The following is a 22,838-nucleotide window of genomic DNA, read 5'->3' as shown; positions in this document are numbered from 1 at the left end:
ACAAGAACTCTCTCTCTCTTTGAAATGCATGAATGAATGAATGAATGAATGAATCAGTGAAGCAGATGTGTGAGAAGACCTGACCAACGTGTCAAGCGCCTTGCCCTTTCCCACGGGAAAGACACTGCCCGCAGGGTTAGCTCACCAGCCCTCTGGCCCCTCCTGGCTCTGTGGTTCTCCGCTGATGAATTCTGTCAGTTGTGGGAGAAAAGAGCTCCCCTCAGGGCTCGGCCGCCAAACCCTTTAACACAGGCCTAGAAAGCAGGAAAGGTTCTGGGCTCTTTGCCCTTCCAAGACTGAGAAGGTTCTGGAGGCAAGGGTATACAATGTGCATGGCATTTTAAGGCATGCTTTACTTATTTCTGTTTTATAAATATCTCAGATGCTGAGAGTAGAAACAGTATCGCATGCCAGCTTAGAGCGGCAGGCTTAAAGGTCACATGGATTCCATTGTGACAAATGCCCAAGTCTTAGAAGACAAACTCCACCAGCTCGATGCTGATAAATACGAAGGACTGATTCACACCCAGGCCCTTGGGTTAAAAATGAAGGCAAGGATATGATATGATGAGACAGTCACCCATCTGGTCCTAACCAAGCCAGCCGCCACGCTGGGCCTCCGTGGAGGCCCGACCCAGCCTCCGCCATCAGTCCGGCTGATTCCGGGCACTCAATAGAGCCTCGTCCCCAGCTTCTAGGTCACAACCCAAGCGGAAGGACCCAGATGTGCTGGATCCTAGCTGTCAGAAGAGGGAAGGGGCGCCCACGTGTCTTCACACTAGTTGCTTCTGGTGACATCTGGATCTATTCTCTCCTCTGGATATGCTGTGCTGTGCAACTTTGGGCAGATCACTTGCCCTCTCTGAGGGTTTTGAAGTTTGCCCTAGGAGCCCGTGTGGTATAATGTAACGACGACAGATTTTAGAATCGGAGGGCCCGGGTTTGCGTTCAGGTTCTCCCAAATGATCTTAGGTGAATTATCTAAGTTTATTAAAAAAAAATTTTTTAGGGGCGCCTGGGTGGCTTGGTCGGTTAAGCGTCCGACTTCGGCTCAGGTCATGATCTCACGGTCCGTGAGTTCGAGCCCCACGTCGGGCTCTGTGCTGACAGCTCAGAGCCTGGAGCCTGTTTCAGATTCTGTGTCTCCCTCTCTCTGACCCTCCCCTGTTCATGCTCTGTCTCTCTCTGCCTCAAAAATAAATAAACGTTAAAAAAAAAATTAAAAAAAAAATTCTTTTTTAATGTTTTATTTATCTTTTTGAAAGTGAGAGAGAAATAGCATGAGCAGGAAGGGGAAGCAGAGAGAGAGGGGACAGAAGATCTGAAGTGGGCTCTGTGCTGACAGCTGCGAGCCCAGTGTGGGGCTCGAACTCACGAACCGTGAGATCATGACCTGCGCTGAAGTCGGACGCTTCACTGAGCCACCCAGGCGCCCAGAATTATCTAAGTTTTATGAAAGTTTGCTTTTTCTTCTATAAAATGGGGGAGGGGAGGTTACACACAGGTTATTAAGGGAAAGCAGTTAATGAAATTATGTAGATAAAAGAAGCTTTATAATTATAAAATACCCACAGATATACTCAAGATAAGGTTTGTAAGATGCCTTGAGCTTTTTAGAGGAAAGCTGCCTTATTAAATATTTTAAGATTATAAAAATGTTAGTTTTAAAGCAATAGCTAGGGACTTTTAATACATGAAGAGCATGGAATTGGTCCCTCAGGCTTTCCTGAGCTTGGCGCTATCAGATCCTTCTACAGAAGACACTGAAATAGCTAAAAAAATAATAATTCAAAAGCTCTAAGATGGAAAGGGCAACCCTCTGGATTGATATTTTTGGGGTCTTGGCTAAATAGATTCTCTTTCAAAGCAAAGAGCCTGAAGTAGGTTCACGCCCTCATGTCTTCCCGTCTCCTCAGACATCGACACAAACATCTCACTGTTGTTCTAGGCCTCACCCGGTCTGGCCTCCTACTCGGGAAGCGAGCTTTCTCAGCCTTCTTTAAAGCACAAGGGCAAGTCCCAACTGCTGCCCTCGTCACCCAGCGGCCTCCTCCTTGGGTTTTTGTCTACACCTCGCCCGTATCAGCCACGCGTCTGCTCTGAGCCCACCCCGGTCTCCCTCCACCCAACGCCGTAAGATAGCACGCACCACGGGGCCTCAGCCGCCAGCTCACTTTATAGGGGTTCCTCCTCTCCTGAGCTTCCCCCGTGGGCACATGTCTCCCGAGAGATGAGGAACCAGCCATCAAGGAAGATTTTTTCATCAGAAATGAGGGAACTGCTTCTCCATAACTGGGAAAGAGAGTGAGTCCGTTTCTCAAAAATTGATTTACTGGTATAAGCTGGGAGCACCCTCATGGATACAGCAGTAGTTTGTACACCCCCCCCCCCCCCCCACCACACACACACACCTCGTCCTCCACCAACCCCTGGAAAAAAAAGTGTGTCAATACCACAGGGGGTGGGGAGGGTGTTATGCAAATCCACACCCCTACTTCTGACATTCCACGCTGTTCTCCATGGGTACCAAAGGCATTAGCTTCATTCTAAGCTCAGTGAGGACTATGAAAGTATATAGAATACGTGGCATCCATGAAGTAACTGGAAAACAGTGCGAATCCATGCGTATTTAAGTATGAAATCCTAAAGTGCCAGCTACAGATACTGGAGGAATTCAAACAAAGGAAGCAGAAGGAAGAAGGAGGTGGACCCCTAGCTAGGGGCCCCTGGGAGGAGACGGGACAGGAGGGGAAGGGAGGAGCAGGGGTGGGTACAGAGACACCAGGCTGGGCTCCCAGGCTGAACCAAGGCCCAAGAAGGCTGGACAGTCAGGAGGCTGGCAGACAGGGCAAGAGGGTGGGGTCTGGGAGCAGAGTGAGTGAGTCATTACGGAATGAAGCTTCAGGCCTTTACTTACAAGAAGATGGCGCCACACACATGTGGCCTTGGCCGTGCGTGCTGTGCAGGTACGTGAAGGTCTGAGTGCACGAGGCAGTGGGTGTGAGCATTTATTTGGCTCCGTGCAACCTGATCCACGGGATGTTGGACAAGCATTGTCATTCACCATTCGAACATCATGGCATGCCCTCGATGGCATCCAAATAGTTTTTTTTTTTTTTAAATATACTTCACACACGATGTTACCACCAAATAGTCTTGTACGACCTGCTGAACTACACAGGAATCTTCATTTAGGGGCCCATCCCCTTAAGGCCCTAAAAACCACACCATCTCCCGCCTTTCCATTTTGCAAACACCCTTTCCTAACGAGAAAATCTGTAAGCCTCGTCGCTACATGAAAGTAACGATTCATATGCCTTTCGTCTCTGTTGGGGATTCCACGCCCTTCTAATACCACCCTTGTGTGAATTCTACACAAGTTTAAATTTAATGGTGTCGAGCACGCAGCGGGGGCACTCTCTACACGTTTACTGACCGAGTCTGTGGGAAGGCCTGACACATCACCATCCGGGTCCCTTGAGCAGAATTTTCTTACAAGGAGATTGTGACACTAGGCTGAGAGGTACAGGTCTTTGTGAGTAACGGCCGCACTAGCGCGGAGCAAGAGAAAAAAAAACTCGGTGTGCCCTGGGCTGGCAGCCGTTTTTGGATATTTTAAAGAACATCTCAGAGTTCAGGCAAATAATTATCCATCTAAATGAAAGTTTTCCACTTTCCATCACTCAGAGAAGCTATTGTCTGATGCCCTATTTCTTTTACCTTTCCCCCCGTTTGTCTGAAACGTATCTTAGTAAGTTCAAGGAGCTCTAAATCAATCTACTTCAGAAACTGCTTACACATAAAGAGAAGTCAAAGCCCAAGCAGGCTGTTCTGGGTAGCAGAAGGAAGCAAAGGCACCCAAAGAGGAGGCAGACAGAAAGCTGCCTACTGATTGTTGGGATTCAGATAAATCCTGAAATACCTCTAGAAGACTCAATTTTGGGGCGCCTGGGCAGCTCAGCCGGTTAAGCATCCAGCTCTTGGTTTCGGCTCTGGTCATGATCTCACAGTTCGTGGGTTCAGCCCCACGGCGGGCTCTGTGCAGACAGTGTGGAGCCTGCTTGGGATCCTCCCTCACTCTGTCCCTCCCCCGCTCATGCTTGTGTTCTCTCTCTCTCTCTAAAAAGCAAATAAACTCAAAAAAAGAAGATCTATAGAAGACTTACAATTTCTGCTCATGTACTCCGAAACAGCCAGTGCAACAAAATCGTCTATGGTATTTTCCAACTGGCGTGAACTCATGACATAATCCAGCAAATATAAATTTGAAAACGATTAATCCTAAATTAACCTGGATCGAAATGTTGGTGGAGTTACAACACAGGGATCTTTTTTGGCATCTAAGGGAAACGGAAAAATCCCTCCTCAAACATCTATGGCATCTGATACATGTCGGTGTAAATAGGTCAGAACAATTGTGGTTACAAAGACTTCTACTTCATCGAGATGCTTTCTGTGGGTGTGCACTGATGGGGTGGTGAGGCCACGCACAGCAGGGTGGGGAAATTCACAGGCTTTGGGGACAGATAGACCTGGCCTGAATGGCAACCGTACCATTTACTGACAATGTGACTTCGGGCAAGCTTCTTAACCTCTCTGCTCCTCGGCTTCCTGACCCATTAAGTGGGGCATAATAAGAGTGTCCTGCGATTACATTCAATAATTAAAAACTCAAACACAATGTGAACTTGGCAGTGGTGTCCTCACCAGAGGAGGGGCTTGGCTTCTGCAACAAGGCTAGAGAATCCCAGTCCAGAGCCAAACGTCCAGATCTACAAGCCTGGTTAGTCCAGCTCCCAGACTTGCCTGGGAGCGATCACGACCGGTCCAATCTAACCGTCTTCTACAGGTGACGAGTGGATCGTACGTGGACACACCTGTGTTCCCATCCCAGCCCACTAGCTTCTCTGTCAGCCACCCAGAGAAAATACTGTTTGTAAACCACAGGTTAGGGTGTGACGACCCTCACCTTGGGCCCCTGGGGTGTTCTCTGGCTGATGTTAACAAGTCACTGTATCTTGAAAACAAAGGAGGAGAACCAGATGATACTAAATATTCCTATGCGTGTAACTCTAATCAAATGCTTGTGATTGAAATACATCAGTTATTCCTCAAGCAAGTCACGAAATGCACTAGAGCTGACAGTGGAGACCAATTACATAACGTACTGTTTACAAGAGTGCGTCCGCAGACACTCCCACATTTGAGTTGGTATTCAAAATAGTTCTGTGAGTTATTATTAATGCAAGTGAGGAAACTGAGGCCCAGGGACCCTCCCGGTGCCAGGCTGTGGGTAAGGCTCTAGGAATACAAAGACGTGAGGCACCTACCCGTCTCAGAGGCTCTTTGTAGAGCTGGACAGACCCCGACTACTTTAGCCCCGTCGATAGGTGCTCTCTGAGCCTCTTCCATCCAAAGAGAGCCTTAAAAAAAAACCTGCATTCCTCTTAGAAGCTCTTTGGTGGCAAAGTCAAGATTTCTCTGGCAATTTCGCTGCAACACCCAGCTTTCTATGTAAAGTCAATAAATAGACTGATGAGTGATATTAATGATAGACTAAGGGAAAGGGGTTGTGTTTTCCAAATTGGGGAGAATATCCTCGGTTGTAAGCTACTTGGCATTTCCCATCATCTTGCTATTTAGGAGGGCACATTTTTCAATGTCACGGACAAGAAAGAGTAAGCACTTTATTTACGTGATCAGAATAGAGAAGGGCATTGCAGCCAAGGCATTTGGAAGCTAGAAGCTAAAAGTCCATGGTGGGAGCCCAGTTCAGGCCACACAGCGAGCTAGCTGTGGAGGGGCTGGAGGCTCACCAGGCATTTATGGAAAGTGACCTCGGGGCCAAGCAAGGGCTGATGGTGGGGCAGAAGGTCCGGCCCCCATGGAAGGGCCGGACGGCAGCGGCCCAGCAGAGAGAGAGCTCAATAAATGTTTGCTGAACAAATGAACAGCTCCAGTGCAATCACATACTCCTAGGCATGTTGGGTTTCCCTCAACTTTTAGAGGGAATAATGTCATAACTGCATACCTGAGAAAGTTAATAGGATACCAAACAATGCACGTGGACATTTGCTAAGACGCATCATTCCACGTTAACTGAACAAAGCGAGAGAGAGGACCCCAGGCACGATACGCTGCCAGTTATATAAAAAAGAATGGTCGGGGCGCCTGGGTGGCTCAGTCGGTTGAGCGTCCGACTTCGGCTCAGGTCATGATCTCACTGTTCGTGAGTTCAAGCCCCACGTCGGGCTGTGTGCTGACAAGCTCGGAGCCCGGAGCCTGTTGCAGATTCTGTGTCTCCCACTCTCTGCCCTTCCCTCGCTCATGCTCTCTCTCTTTCTCAAAAACGAATAAACATTAGGAAAAAAAATTAAAAATAAATAAATAAACTTAAAAAAACAAACAAAAAAGAACCACAACGTGGCACTTTAGACACAAACAAATCAAGACCTCACAGGGTCAAAGAACAACTTCCAGGACTGGCTCATATCACTCTAAGATACTACAACTGCATTATCAACGCTGTGTAGTCCACACCACCTTAAAACACCAGGCACAAACCCACACCAAACGATGCTACGGGGAGGCCAGCCAGGCTACACGAACGGCCTGGTTTCCCAGCACTGTTTAAGGAACCCGGAAAAGTGGAACCTCCTTGACCAAAGTCCTCTTCTTCAGGCTCTCTTCAGGCCATGATTCCATTTCCACTAGCTCAAGCTTTTTAGCATTCTAAACCTGTTCTGTTTATCCCGGGACACCGACCTTCCCATATTTTTGGTATTAAAGTATCTTTTCTTTTTAAAACAAAATTTTTTTTTTAACGTTTATTTATTTTTGAGACAGAGAGAGACAGAGCATGAACGGGGGAGGGGGAGAGAGAGAGGGAGACACAGAATCCGAAACAGGCTCCAGGCTCTGAGCCGTCAGCCCAGAGCCCGACGCGGGGCTCGAACTCACGGTCCGTGAGATCGTGACCTGAGCTGAAGTCGGACGCTCAACCGACTGAGCCACCCAGGCGCCCCTAAAATATCTTTTCTTAAAAGATGGCAACAATAGGGGTGCCTGCCTGGCTCAGTCTGCAGAGAGTGTGACTCTTGATCTCGGGGTTATGAGTTCAAGCCCCATATTGGGTGCAGAGCTTACTTAAAAATAAATAAATAAACAAACAAACAAACAAGTAAATAAATGAAAAGATGGCAACATAGGAGATGACAGGGCTTTTTTGGTTTCTTACCTGAAAAGATTAACATGTGGCAATCCTATGTTGGACTTCCTGATTTTTCGTGCTCTGACAGGAGTAAGTGAATAGCACATAAATACATACGAGGGGTGAGTGTGCACAAATGGGGCGATTTTCAACGTTTCTCTCTCTGTTACCCCCAGGAGGCTGGAAAAAGCACAACTGATAAAGTCACTCCCTTGTATCACGTAACATGTATCTACGGTACGACTGACAGATAATGTGGACTCCCAGCGCTGAGCAAAGACCAGAAAGTAATGACTCCAGATTAGACCGGTTGACTAAGATCTTGGAGATTCAATTCGATTTCACGGTGACTCCAAATTAGACTCAGAGCGGGGTGCCTGGGTGGCTCAGTGAGTTAAGCGTCTGACTTTGGCTCAGGTCATGGTCTTGCAGTTCTTGAGTTCGAGCCCCACGTCAGGTTCTGTGCTGACAGCTCAGAGCATGGAGCCTGCTTCAGATTCTGTCTGTCTGTCTCTCTCTCTGCCCCTCCCTGCTTGTACTGTCTCCATCTCTCTCTCTCTCAAAAATAAATAAACAAACAAACAAATAAAGTTTTAAATTAGACTCAGAGGTAAATAAAAGCAAGATGAAGATTAACATACATTTGAAGAGGGAAACAGAACAGGCAAGACCTGGGAGCCACAGAAGACCAGAAGACCGTGTTTAATTCAGTGCAGTTACATAGAACATAAGTGCAGCCCTAGAAAATTCAAATATGAAGAACCCCAAAACTCCCTTCTTAGCGTCACCGCCAGAGAAAGCTTGGCCAGGCCGTGTCGGGTTCAGATCTTGGAAATGGTAAAGTGATTTAGAGAATTTGGGAAACACTGTTAAGGAGAACAACAAAAATGATATTCCCAAATGTTGCTTTAGGAAAGATGCTTGACGGAGGCACAGGTGGGAGAGCTGGTTTTTCCTGGGGTGAGAGACAAGGGGTGGGGCACTTAGCAAAGCTACCCAAACAGGAAGTCCGGTAGTGAGGTGCACAGTTCCTTCCTGATGCTCAGGGGCAAGGACAAACAGAGCCCGTGCCACGGTGCAGGAGACAGGGCTAGGCGTGACAGAGGTGCTGACATGTGTATCACGAAGGTCCAGGAATCTTCTCTGGAGACCAGAGAGAAAACAGCAAGCTTCCCCTGGCAATTCCAGCACATTGTGCCCTGAGGGCAAGGTGAAGGGCCAAGGGTCACTGTTCCTCATCCTCCAATGCTCCCACTCTCCCTTCATAGGATGACCTTTAGGAGAAGCCCTCCACCTCACCTGGCTTCTTCTCAGGCTTAGAGCTACAAGATGCAGAGAAGAACCAGACTGCCCCTAAATATCCACAAAATGTGTTAGGATCTCCATGCAAAGCTGCTGCCTAAATAAGATGGTCCTTAGCATCCTTCGCAACAGAAAGCAGACAGCTGAAATAGACCACCTCCATAAAAAAAATGCCTCCGAGGGGCGCACGCCTGGGTAGCTCAGTTGGTTAAACTAAGTGATCGACTCCTGATTTTGGCTCGGGTCAGGATCTCGCGGTCAGTCGTGAGTTCGAGCCCTGCATTGGGCTCTGTGCTGAGCATGGGGCCTGCTTCGGGTTCTCTCTCTCCGTCTCTCTCTCAAAACAAATAAACAAACATTAAAAAAAAAAAAAAAAAAAGCAAGGTTCCAAATAGCATGTACAGTATGCTACCGTTTGTGTGCAAGGGAAGGGGATACTCATGATGAATTCGCTGCTAGACGTATAAAATATCCTGGCTGTGCAGGGAACACCTCTGGAGGATGAAGAAATCAGTAACGCTGGTGGAAAACATTAGGTGGCAGGGGTCAGGGGTGGACCGAGAGGAGTCTACGGTCTCTTCTTTGGTGCCCTTCAAAACGTTTTCTTTCATCCTGCGTTACCGATTTTTCAAATTTGAATTAAAAACGTTAAAAATGGGGGCGCCTGGGTGGCTCAGTCGGTTAAGCGGCCGACTTCGGCTCAGGTCACTATCTCGCGGTCCGTGAGTTCGAGCCCCGCGTCGGGCTCTGTGCTGACAGCTCAGAGCCTGGAGCCTGTTTCAGATTCTGTGTCTCCCTCTCTCTGACCCTTCCCCGTTCATGCTCTGTCTCTCTCTGTCTCAAAAATAAATAAACGTTTAAAAAAAAAAAAAACGTTAAAGATGTTCTCAACGTAAAATAACAACAAAACCGTCTGTATGCAGCAAACTGAACACACGTGTTCATCCGGACAGCTGTTTTCCTGGCACACACCACATGCTCCGTTTGTTGAACTGAATGAACCCCTTCTTAAAGACGACAAGAGAAAATCAGAAACAAGGCAAACCCACGGGTATCAACGTTCCAGTTCTCTAGTAAGCTCTTTACCTGTCTGCTACTCCACTGTGACAAAAGATCAGAAAATGGGGCCCTTGTGTAACAAGCCTTGCAAGCAGCGGGATCCCAGGCACAAGCTTCACAGATAACGACGGGTCTGATCATCTGTCCGCACCAGCCATTTCATAAAAAGAAATCACTTAATCCAAAAAACATGATGCCCTGGAAGCAAGACAACACAAATAAATATGCAGATATGGAAAATGATCCTGGAGGGAGATGACGTCAGCGTGCACAATGACATCGACACAAAAATAGCAGCACAGGGGTTAAAAATGTCCACGGGCGGCCAAAAAGGTTGGGACATGAAAAGCTCCTACAACATTCTCATGCCAGACCACATCAAGAGGCAGCCTGAACTTCCAGCGCTCTGTTCCTGGGGATAGTCTGGCCCAAGATGGGACCAGAAGGCTGAAACACCGCATGCCCCGGTCATCTACGCGCTCAAATTGGTCAAGGGGTACTCAAAACCCACACTGCAATAAAAACCAGAATAATGTTAGCAGTAGATCACAGCAGAAATTCTGCCACATGAAATTCTATTATTTTGGCAGTCTCCCTGCTGGGGTTTTTAATAAAGAACCAGGTTTTAGGCAAAAGGGAAGCCAGACTCCACTTCGGTCTTCCACAGGGACCAAAGAAATTACCTCATGTTCTGGGCACAGGGGAACCACCATATTCATTGTGGGCTCTTTCAGAGATGACCAGGAGGAAGGTGGAAGTGGAGGAATTAAGGAGTAACCGCCAACGAGAAGCCTTAGGCAGGAAAAGGAAGGTGGGGGGAAAGGGGCCCATGTTAACACACAAAGGAACGAAAACAATTATTCTAAGATGGCTGAGCTCTAGAACGTCCAAAACAAAAACCCCAAACTCAGAATCAACTCTTAAGAAGGTGTCAATCAGTGAATATGATAATCTTTGGTTCATTCTAGAAAACTCATAAACACACAGAAGGTAAAACCAAAAGTGACCAGATTCCTGCCAGAGATAAAGGTGACTGGTTATCTTCCAATTAGAAAGGAATTGGCTGTGGCGCCTGGGTGGCTCAGTCAGTTAAGTGGCAGCCCCTTGGCTTCTGCTCAGATCATGATCTCATCGGTTTGTGAGATTGAGCCCCGCGTCGGGCTCTGCGTGGACAGAAAGGAGCCTGCTTTCCATCCTCTCTCTCTGCGCCTCCCCTGCTTGCTCTCTGTCTCTCTCTCTCAAAATAAATAAATAAACTTAAAAAATAAAAAAAGGGATGGGACGCCTGGGTGGCTCAGTCTGTTAAACGTCCGACCTCGACTCAGGTCATGACCTTGCGGTGCGTGGGTTCGAGCCCCGCGTCAGGCTCTGTGCTGACAGCTCAGCACCTGGATCCTGCTTCGGATTCTGTGTCTCCCTCTCTCTCTGATCCTCCCCCTGCTTGCTCTCTGTCTCTCTGTTTCACCCTCAAAACTAAATAAAGAATAAAAATTTTTTTTTCTTAAGTAAAAATTAAAAAAGGGAACTGGCTGGCAAAGTGAGATAAGATATATTTATCAGAACCATGAAAGCAATAATGGAAAGGGAAGGGAAGGAAAGAGAACTGTCCCAACTAAAACGAGAGGAAAAGTCATTCCACTGCACTTTCTCGTTTATTTCAAGCCCGAGCAAAGAACTGGGAAAACATGGGAAAACCAGTGAAGAAGCTACATTCCCAGCAGAAATCAGTCACACGCTTGTGCTTCTGCCGAGGAAGACAGGCGCTGTGGGTGCTCCCCCTGCTCCAATGACTAAGTAACTTGCTTAAATGCATTTGACACACGATCCTTGAACTTCCAAAAAGCACTTAATACAGTGGCTCATGAAATCTTCATCTAAAAATGTTCATCCATTTATAATCAAGCTGCATCACACTGACGAATGGGCAGGAGGGCCGCACAGAGGGAACAGATATTTGGAAGGATGCCGTCAAGACTGGTATTATCAGGGACTTTGTTGATCACTCGGAAGGATTTCTTCCTCCCTTTTTTTTTTTTAATTTTTTTTTTTTCAACGCTTTTTTATTTATTTTTGGGACAGAGAGAGACAGAGCATGAATGGGGGAGGGGCAGAGAGAGAGGGAGACACAGAATCGGAAACAGGCTCCAGGCTCCGAGCCATAAGCCCAGAGCCTGACGCGGGGCTCGAACTCACGGACCGCGAGATCGTGACCTGGCTGAAGTCGGACGCTTAACCGACTGCGCCACCCAGGCGCCCCTCTTCCTCCCTTTTTTAAAGAGAATAAAAGAGATCTGTGGTCTAAATGCAGAGTAATTACAAAGGGAGGACTAACAGAGGAAATGAATTACATGATTCGATAAAAGAAAAAAAAAATTTTTAAATGCAGTGTGACTTAGAAACCCCCACAGATGTCTCTGTTACAATGAAATCTGGAATATGTTTGATGACTTGGGGGCAGGGGGGACAGGGAAAAAAATTAGCTCCTGATAGAAAATATTAGATGGTAGATATGGGGGGGGGGGGTGGAAAAGGCAACTGAACATCAAATTTAGCAAATCAAGAGTGGTTACTATGTGCCAGGCACTGTTCTAAATGCTTCAGATATAGTAACTCATGTAAACCTCAAAACAACCTTCTAATCTAAGTACATTATTCCTGTTTTATAGGTGAGCAAACAGAGGCACAGAGAGGTTAATTAACTGGTCAAAGGTTACAGATTGTAAGACGCAGGGCTAGGATTCCAATCCAAAATCTGTGCTCCTAACCCTTCTGGCTTCCCCTAGAATTTAAACACCGAGAGGGTCAGAGAAATACGAGTCACGCATTGGCTAAATCCAGGGTTAGGAGATCACCCCTTAGTCACGGCTCCGTGATGACCAGTCAGCCCTGTGACCTCTGCGGGCCTTAGTTTCCTCACCTGTGCATTGAAAAGCTAGATTAGGCGAGCTCTAACCAAAGGTTCGGCAGCTCTAAGCTGCCCCAAATCTATGCCGACGGTCTACGGTATATGGCCTGGTCTGCTTTCTGACCAGGATACTCAAAGATTATTTCATCCTAAAACAGGCAGCAAGTTGTATTAAGGTTCTTTCTCTGCCTCCTGACCTTCAGAAGATTATTATGTCCCCTCCATTCAGGCAAATGACAGAGAGTAATGAAAGGGGTACTGTACGGTTTCTCTTCTGGACTCGACTTAATGCGGTTGTAATGAAATGGCTCGAAAAGCTCTCGCTGCAGACCACGGGAACTGTGCTAAACCTACCCATCCCGGGCCCCTCTCAGGAGCCAGTTCTTGGAATCTACCCTCCCATCTGGCTACCGAAATGCAGGTGAAATTGACACACTGGAGGTGGAGCAACCAAAAGAGAGGAATTGGGGAGATGAAGACATGGAGGGCAAGGGAATCCCAATTACAGAGTTTCGCGGTGGCTAAATAAACCTTATCTTCTTGCCATACTCCATTCTCTTTGCTGACACCCACTCTTCAGAGTCGAGACCACAAAATTCATTATGGTGAACTCAACACCCACTTCCAAAATAACAGACCCCCAGAAATATCCTTCTCAAGCTGGGCCTTAAAGGTCACCCAGAGTGCATCTGTGAGTGAAGGAGGACCTTCTAGGTGGGTCATGCAGTCCCTCCTTTGAGAGTCCTTTCTAAGCATCCCTGACAGGTGGCTGTCATCTGGCCTCTGCCTGGACACTTCCAAGGTCGACGCACTGCCTTGCCGGACAGGCAGCCGCCTGCGCTGCTGGACAGCTCTCTGTAGGGAAAGCCCACGAAGCGCCTAGAACAGTGCCTGGCGTGGGGCCAAGCTCAGTAAGTGCGCCTCCAACTGGGTCAAAAGCTGCCTCCTTACAACTTGAACCCACCGATCCATGGTGCACCGCTGGAGCCCTGCAACGCAGAGGCCCCTCGGATATCCGGGGCTGTAAACAGGCCCCTCGGCCCTCTCCTTCCAGGTGCGGATCCCAGACCTCCATCACCAGGCCTGGGTCGGCAGACCCCCTCCCCAAACCCCAGAGGTCCCAAGAGTGAGCACCAATGGAGAGACAGCCGGCAGGGAGGCCGCAGTCAGGGATGCCCCAACCTCGGTACCCGGGGCAGGAGGGGACAAAGAAGAGCTTTCAGAAAGGCGTATCCCACGCGCCGCGGTCCAGGCTGCCTCCCTCCCAGCCACTGGGCGAGCCGGCCCTCGGGATCCCCGCGGCGCCAGGTGACAGGCCCCGGAGGATCCGAGGCGCAGGCAGCGGCGCGATGGGCCGAGCCACGACGGGGACCTCGGGGCTCAGGGATCTGGCCCGACGGATCGTGGGAGCGATCCCGGCTTAGCGGAGCTCGCCGGGCCGTGGCTTTACCTGCGCGTGGTTGACTACCGCGTCCTGGTTTGCCCCTAGCCGGGTTCCCGAAGCTCCGCGGCTTGCCGGCGGCGCTCATGGAAATGCAGCCGGAACCCCTGGCCAGCGCAGCTCCCGCCGCTACCGGCCCCGCCCAAGCAACTGCCGCCACGCCCCTGACGACCGCTTCTGCCACGCCCCTGACTCGGAACCCGCCCGCTCATTGGGCGGCCAAGCCGCTGCTCTACGAGCCCCGCGCGCTCATTGCACCCGGCGGGAAATCCATTGGTCAGCGGAGCTGCTTCTCAGGGTGGAGGCGGGACCCTCGGCGAGAAACTCCTCCACAGTTGGTTACCTTTGACGTCTTTAAGCCTGTGGGCTGAGACGCTATTGGATGAGACCAGTGCGGAGGGAGTGGGGAAAGAGGGAGGTGGGCTAAAAGATGCGTCGTGTTTTGCTGTTGATGGGGGCGGGGTGCAGAAAGGGAGGCAATTGTGACCGCGAGCTTGTTTGGGGGGCCGGGTAAGGTCAGGTGTCTTGTGAATTGAGCGGAGGGAGGCCAACTGGTGGTTAGCTCAGCTGCAGAATCTGGTGGCTCCAGGCCTACCGACTAACTCACCTGTAGCCCAGAACACAGCCCAAGACACCGGTCATAACCGGGAGAGGAAGGAGGTTGGTGAATCACCGAGCCGCAAAGAGAAGAAAGGATGTGGAGGCATCAGCCTCTGGCCCCTTGCAGCTGGTTAGGGTGATGGGGACGTGCTGGGCAGTGTGGACCTGTTACTGCCCCACTGCCCTTTCAGCACTTAAGATGACAGCCCAGTGGGAGGCAGCCTGCAAGAATGCAGCCTTTAGAGTCAGACCTGCTGTTGATTAGTACTGGTTGCATGGCCTTGAGCAAGTCACTTAACCTTTCCATATGCACCCTGATTTCTTCCTTTCGCAACTGGGAGTAACAGTGATAATTGACGAGGAGATTAAATAAATCTGGTAAACACTAAGTGCCTGGCACTCAGCAGGCATTTAATCAAAACTGGTTCTCCACCTACTCACCTCCATGGGTCCATGGAACTAGGCCCAGTTCTAAAATTCTATGAGCCTGAAACTGCTTTTGCAATGGCATGTGCTTCGCCAAGAATAGAACATTTGACTGACTTGAAATGCAACTCCTTTAAGGGCTGGACAGGGTCACCCTACCAGGGCACGGCAGGGCTGGAAGAGAGAGAGGAGAGGAGGAGATGGAAGGAGCATTTAGTGAGAGAAGGGAAGCAGCATTTGTAGCAACGTTAAGTCTTTTCCAGCACATTTCAGGCTTATGACAAGGGAGAATGGAGCTCCCCCCATCCTGTTCACCCAACTGTCCAAGGGCTCAAGTTTCATGGAGCGTGACCAAATAACCCTTTGAAGGCTGATCAGCCCTGGACCAGAAACCACCACGTAAGATCTTTCAGGGATTCCTGAAGCCCAGTCCCCATCCTGAAGGCATGGAAGTCCGAGAGCCTCTCGCCTGAATTTAGCCCCAGACCCCTTGGGACCCAAGGTGTTCCAGGGTGAAAGAGGAGAAAGAATCCTTTGCCATTGCTGGATTTTTCATTCAGTTGTCGCGTTACCTAAAAAAATGTTGCACCTCAGTAGTTATTTATTCCTCTCTATTCTCTTACATCTTGGAAACGAAAAAGCCAGGCTTCAGAAGCAACGAATTTTAGTGAGGGACCTCCATAGTTCTGGCTCCTGTTAAAATAGCTTGGGCCGCCAGAAAAGAGCTTTTGATCTGCTGCCAGTTGTGTGTGCCTGTGTGTGTGTGTGTGCGCACACATGTGCACACGCATGCACCCACAGTTGGTTCTGCCCCACGGTTTTCATGTCTTTAAACAGGACTGCTTGGTGGCCATACATATGTCTGTACATGTGCTGGGGAAACTGGCCCGGCCCGCTTCAGGTTAGCTCCTGCCGTGTTTGCTGAAGGAGACTGAGCTGTTTTGTTAGACCCTGTAAGACATTAAAGTGGCTCCTGAGGTCTGGGAAGATTTCTCCAGCTTGATTCAGAGCCACAGAAAGCAGCTGTTAGAAGTAGATGACTCTACTGGATGGATTTTTCCCCCCTTGTCAGGAATACAAGTTTAGCCAAGAGTTCCAGAAGGGGACAGTCATCCGGTTCAGGAATTCTAAAACAATTGCATCACAAAGGCTTAAAAAGACTTTCGGAATGAGCCCAGAGGAGGAAGAAGGAAAGGATTCCGCGCATCTCTGGCTGGCTTCAAGAATCATCCACTGCCTTCTGCAACACATAGAACTTGTGTTCTTACTTGTTGCTGGTTTCTGTGTCCTCCTCTCTACTTTGGCTCTTGCTGTGTTCTGTTGAATCACATTATTTCCTTCTATAAAGCATTTCTGTGGGAGGCCATTTAGGAGACAGAATGGACTCATTTTTGCCTCCTGGGTTAGTAGTCTGTGGGGACTGAGGATTTGGTGAGGGTTGGCCTGGGATAACCAGTTTGTAGAACATGGCTACGAAATGCATTTCTGGGGGCGCCTGGGTGGCTCAGTCGGTTGAGCATCGACTCTTGATTTTGGCTCAGGTCATGACTTCACGGTTCTCAGGATTGAGCCCTACATCAGGCTCTGTGCTGACAACACAGAGCTTGCTCGGGATCCCCTCTCTCTCCTTCTCTCTCTGTCCCTCCGCATGCTTTCTCTCTCTCAAAATAAATAAAAAATACGTATGACGTACATTTCTGAAAGCATGAGAGTGCCTTGTTATGAAGACAACCAGGGAGAATATGTACACTCACTCTTGTTCTGGAAAAGCTCCGAGACTCTACTAAAGTCGACCGGGCTCTAAAGTCACCTGGGGACGCCTCTGCAGGATTTCCTAACCCTTTGAAAATCTGGGAGGCCCTCCAGGAGATGGCAAGCAGCAGTGGTCAAAGCAGATAGTGTTCTCTGTTTATTCTCTTCTTGCAAAATCAGCAGTTCACCTGGTTGGTCAGTTTCATTGTTTATCTTCAGGGAATGGTTGAGAGCAACTGGCCTTGGAGCCTCTGCTACTTGGCCTTGAATCCTGGCTCTGCCCTTCCTTGCCTGGTGTCCTTGGGCAAGTACCACACCTCTGTATCCCACTTTCTTCTGTAAAATTCGGGTGACATTAATGGTGCTTCCCCAATGGAGCAAATAATAGATGTTAAGTGCATCAAACAGTACCTGGCATATACTTAGCCCTTAATAAATGTTTGCCATGGTTATGACAGGAGACCACTTAAGAACCTTTCTCGGGGCACCTGGGTGGCTCAGTCGGCTAAGCGTCTCTTGATTTCCGTTCAGGTTAGGATATCATGGTCTTTTTATTTTTTTTAATGTTTATTCATTTTGAGAGAGAGACAGAGACAGTGCAAGCAGGGGAGGGGCATAGAGAGAGGGAAAGAGAGAGAATCCCAAGCAGGCTCCATGTTGTCCCAATGTGAGGCTTGAACTCAAACCATGAGATCATGACCTGAGCCAAAATCAAGAGTCAGACACTTAACCGATTGAGCCACCCAGGTGCCCCAGGATCTCATGGTCTTGAGATCAAGCCCCACATCGGGCTCTGCAAAGGACATGGAGCCTGCTTAAGATTCTCGCTCCCTCTCCCTTTGCCCCTCCCCCACTTTGGCTCACATGCTCTTGCTCTCGCTCTTTCTCTCTCTCTCTTAAAAAAAAAAGGAAACTTTCTCTAAGGTGATCATTTAAAAAAAATTTTTTATGTTTTTATTTTATTTTTGAGAGAAAGCCAGAGTGCAAGCAGGGGGAGGGGCAGAGAGAGAGGGAGACAGAATCTGAAGCAGGCTCCAGGCTCTGAGCTGTCAGCGCAGAGCCTGACGTGGGGCTTGAACTCACGGACTGCGAGATCATGACCTGAGCCAAAGTCAGACATTCATTCAACTGACTGAGCCACCCAGGCACCCCTATACTTTACCTTAATATAGCTTTAGATTCACAGCAAAATTGGGCAGAAAGTACAGAAAGTTCCCATTTATGCATCCCCACCCCAGAACGGGCAGGATTTTTTTTTTTTTTACTAGCAATATCTACCAGCTGGTGAAATTTTTCTGTTGGAATACCCTTACCAAAAGAGGGTTCCAAGGACAGAGTCAAGGTTTTTGAGGATAGACCTCATCACCATAATAAATGAGAAGGAAACAGGAAAGGATGTGGCTGAGAAAACCATACTAAAAACTGCAGTCTGGATGTTGATGAAATTTCTCAGAAGGCCTAAGAGTGTCGACTCTAATGAGTCAAAAATTGCTACTTTCTTTTCACACCCAGTGCTGCCTATGTAAAGTCTAGACAGGGAGCTCAGAGTTCTCCATGGCCAGACTTCCTGGCTAGATTCTTATTGATAATGGTGATGATGTTTGCTCAGAAGTCCCTGTATGCAATAGTTGTAGGAGAACAAACTATGAGGAAATTCAAGAGTTTGGCTTGTTTTGTTATTGAAAAGCTTCCTACTGGCCGTTTGAAGCAGTGATGAGTCATAACCTTATGTTTGGGGCTGCTTCCTTAAACCTACATGTGAGGTTGTCTATAAAAAACGCATAGGGTGGTTTTATGCCCAGGATAGTCTTGGTTTATGCCTATTGCCCTGGAAATTTTTTAACAATGCCCCCCTTTAGTCTCAAATGGACTCAGTTTGGGTGATAAATTATATGGCGATATTTACACTTACATACACAGGACCAAGCACTGAAAATGCTCAGGAAACACTGCCCCCCACCCCCCATCCCCCCACACACAGGCGAAAAGGGAATGTTTCAGCCTTATAATCAGATACAGAGTATCGACAGGTGGCTGGCTAAAGATGTCTTCTTAGTCACCATGCATTCGTCTTCTTGACGTCATCCTTAATTACAGTAATAAAAATTGAACTCCTCATGCTATCAACTCAAAAGGAGTCAATAAAACCCGTGCATTAAATAAGTGCATCACATATCCTTTCCTGCATAATTTCATGTTATTGAGCTCTTTTAAAGCTGTTTAGGGGCACCTGGGTGGCTCAGTCAGTTAAGCGTCCAACTTTGGCCAACAGTTCGTGAGTTCGAGCCCTGTGTCAGGCTCAGTGCTGACAGCTGGGAGCCTGGAGCCTGCTTCGGATTCTGTGTCTCCCTCTCTCTCTGCCCCTCCCCCGCTCATGCTCACACTCTGTCTCTGTCAAAAATAAATACACTTAAAAAAAATTTTTTTTAAGCTGTTTACATCCTACCAGAGATCCCTATTTTGTTTTTCCATATATTAGAATTCATTAACAAGATAGTAAATATTTTTACTGCGTGGGACGTATAGTACTAACAAGATAGAACCATAAACCAAAGTCCCATCTCGATATAGGACAAATACTGTAAGAGACACTAAAAAAAGCTGAGCAGTAAGCAATACAGTGTAATCAACATTGCGAACAATTGTTCAGAGGAGGCAACAATTTCTTCTGGTTTAGAATCTTAGAGATTTGAACTGGGCCTTGAAGGTCCACGGGGCTGAAGTTGGGGTGGGAGGTGGGTGGCATTCCCAGCAGGTGAGGACATCAGGAACACAGAGGCCCCTAAGTAGAAGAAAACAAGTTGTTTTGTCTGGAGCAGAGTCCAAGTGGAGAACCAGCAGGCGAGAAGATGAAAAGGCGGACAGGGCCAGTGATAGGCAAAGTTCATATGCCTTCGTCCGAGTTCATCTCAGCTGCCAAGTATTTGGACATCCTAGCACGGTACACGGCATGCTCCAGGCATCTACATATCGCCTTAATAATTTTGAACCTCTCTCTTTAGTACCTGCTTATTATTAACAGTTTCATGAAGCTCACTCACTTTTTAAATCAAATACCTTCTCCGGCCTCGTACCGAATCTCAACTAGGGGGCAAGTTCGCCCCCCAGCTAGAGATGTTTTTTGGTTGTCACAACTAAAGAGAGTACTGCTAGCGTTTAGTGGCTGGAGGCCGGGGATGCTGCTGAACAGGACAGCCCCCACCACAAAGACTTATCTGGCCCAAAATGTCAGTAGTGCTCAGGTTGAGAAGCCCCGATTACAGGCTCGATGTGCTCGTTCTATTTTATTCTACTTTACATTAAAATAATTTCACAGCTATTAAATTTTAAAATCTTCTTCCCTGTGCTACTTGATTCGAACAGATATGTGAACATCCACGTTCACTGCAACATCATTCACGATAGCCAAAAGGTGGAAACACCCTAACCGTCCACTGATGGATGAAGGGATAAACCAAGAATAGCACATACACAACTATGGAATATCATCCAACCTTAAAAAAGAAGAAAATTCTGACACCTGCTATACCATGAATGAACCTTGAAGACATGATGCCAGTCACAAAAGGACAGGTATAGCATGATTCCACCTATATGAGGGACCCGGAATAGTCACATTCACAGAGACAGAAGCTAGAATAGTGACTGCTAGGGAGTGGAGAGGGGGTAATCAGTAGTTAGCTAAAGAGTAAAGAGTTTCTGTTTTGCAAGATGAAAACATTCTGGAGTTGGAGGGCGGCGATGGCTGTATACCAATGTGAGTGTACTTCATATCGCTGAATTGTGCATTTGAAAGTGGTCGAGAGGGTCGACTTTATGTATATTTCACAATAAAACTCTTAAATTTGTTCTCAAGATCATTGGTGATACACCTCAATCCAGTTTTGAAAACACGAGGTGGAGCTCACAGTAGGTGGTCAGTAATGTTCACCGAATGAAATGGAAAGGAGTTAGATGTGTCTTCTTCTAAGACATAAGATGCAATCAAAGGCCACGTGCTTTAGAAGCAGAAAGATCTGAACTTAAATCCAGGCTGTGGCAATTATTAGCTGTGCTTTCTCAGAGAAGTGAACGAAGACCGTATGAGTTTCTATTTCTTCATCTATAATGTAAAGAAAATAATACCCATGTCATAATGGTGGAAAATGAGATCCTGTGTGTGAAATACTTAACACAGTACCCTGTATATTGTAAGTGCTCGATGAGTGCACTCATCGATAATAGCTGTTGCTATTATCATGATTGTTTTTTACAGCTTTAATGAGATATAATTCATATACAATACAATTTACCCATTTAAAGTGTACAATTCAATGGGTTTTCGTGTATTCATAGAGTGTGCAACTATCACCACAAGCAATTTTAGAATGTTTTTCTCACCCCCGAAAGAAACCTCTTCTCCATTAGAAGTCACTCCCCGTTTCCCCCAAACACAACCCCCACCAGCTCTAGACAACCTATTATTCTTTCTGTCTCTTTAGCCTTGCCTAGTCTGGACATGTCATATAGAGGACAGAATACATTATGCGGTCTTTTATGACTGGCTCCTTTCACTTAAAATAATGTTTTCAAGATTCATCCACATTGTAGCCTGTATCAATATTTCATTTCTCCTTTAAAAGATTTAAGTATATTTCTTTAAGAGAGAGCGAGCACAAGCAGGGGCAGAGAGAGAGAAAGAGACAGAGAGAGGGAGAGGGAGGCTGACGGTGCATGGAGCTCATTGCGGGGCTCTATCTCACGAACCATGAGATCACAACCTGAGTCGAAATCAAGAGTCTACACTGTAACTGACCGAGCCACTCAGAAACCCCTTATTTCTTTCTTTTAAATTGAGTTGTAAGTGTTCGTTATGTATTCTAGATATAAGTCCCTTATCAGATATATGATTTGCAGATACTTGCTCCCATTCTGTGAGGTGTCTTCATATTCTTTTTTTTTGAATTTTTTTTAGCATTTATTTATTACTGAGAGACACAGAGAGACAGAGCATGAGCATGGGAGGAGCAGACACAGAATCCGAAGCAGGCTCCAGGCTCCGAGCTGTCAGCACAGAGCCCGACGCGGGGCTCGAACTCACAAACCGCGAGATCGTGACCTGAGCCGAAGTCGGTCGCTCAACTGACTGTGCCACCCAGGTGCCCCAAGGTGTCTTCATATTCTTAATGGTATCCTTGGAAACACAGATGTTTTTAATTTTGATGAAGTCCAGTTCATCTGTTTCTGTTTGTGCTTCTGGTATCATAGTGAAGAAAGCTTTTCCTAACCTGAGATCCAGAGGATTTACTTCTATATTTTCTTCTAAAAGTTTTCTAGTTTCAGCTCAGGCATTTAGGTCTAAGACCGAGTTTGAGTTCATTTTTGTGTGATGTGAGGAAGACGACCAACTTCATTCTTGTGCATGTGAGTATCCAATTGTCCAGCACCATTTATCAAAAAGCAATTATTTTCCCACTGAATGTCATGCTTGTCAAAAATCAATTGGCCGGAGATGTAGGAGCTTCCTTCCGGGCTCTCAATTCTATTCCACTGATCTATATGTCTCTCATGAGGCCAGTATTACATTGTCGTGATTACTGTCGTTTTGTGGCAAGTTTTTAAAAATCGGTTCAGTGTGAGTCCTCCAACTTTGTTCTCCTTTTTCAAGGTTATGCTGCCCCTTCCGGGTCCCCTGATGAATTTTTCGTTTCAGTTAGTGAACTTTTTGATTCCAGAATTTCCATTGGTTTTTTCATAATTTCTCTTTACTACTGAGATTCTTTACTTAATGAGACACTGCCGTCAGACCTTCCTTTACTTCTTTAAACATGGCTTCCTGTATTTCTTTGACCACATTTATAACAATTGCTTTCAAGTCTTCGTTGGCTAAGCCTGACAGCTGAACCCTCGCAAAGGCAGTTTCTGATGCCTGATTTTTTTTTCTTGTATATAAGTCTTCGATTCCTGTTTCGTTGCGTGTGTCATAGTTTTTGTTGAAAAGTGGATACTCTAGGTAACTTTGGATATAGATTCCTCCTCACCCTGAGGCTTGTTGTTGTTAGCTTGCTTAGCTTTCAGGGACTTGGCTGGACTATTCTAGTGAAGTCACTTCCCCCAGAGTGTGCACTCTGATGTCACTCCTCCGAGGGTGCAGCCTTGGGTAT

The 22,838-nt window shown here is 47.2% G+C and overlaps 1 protein-coding gene across 3 annotated transcripts in view; it reads right to left on the bottom strand.

Annotated features, from left to right (window-relative positions):
• ABHD2 (abhydrolase domain containing 2, acylglycerol lipase) overlaps nucleotides 1–14,062 on the bottom strand; it is a 112,707-nt gene extending 98,645 nt beyond the window's left edge. For 2 of the 3 annotated variants that reach the window (XM_049614271.1, XM_049614268.1), the window contains exon 1: nucleotides 13,927–14,059. The gene's annotated coding sequence lies outside the window, so the exon portion shown is untranslated. Of the gene's footprint in view, nucleotides 1–13,926 lie in introns of all 3 variants that reach the window. The other variant, XM_049614269.1, reaches the window with a different exon arrangement.
• Nucleotides 14,063–22,838: the final 8,776 nt, after the last annotated feature.

This window comes from Panthera uncia (genome assembly GCF_023721935.1).
Source record: "Panthera uncia isolate 11264 chromosome B3 unlocalized genomic scaffold, Puncia_PCG_1.0 HiC_scaffold_2, whole genome shotgun sequence".
In the NCBI taxonomy this organism is placed as follows: domain Eukaryota; kingdom Metazoa; phylum Chordata; class Mammalia; order Carnivora; family Felidae; genus Panthera; species Panthera uncia.
This window is presented reverse-complemented; position numbering and strand designations above follow the sequence as displayed.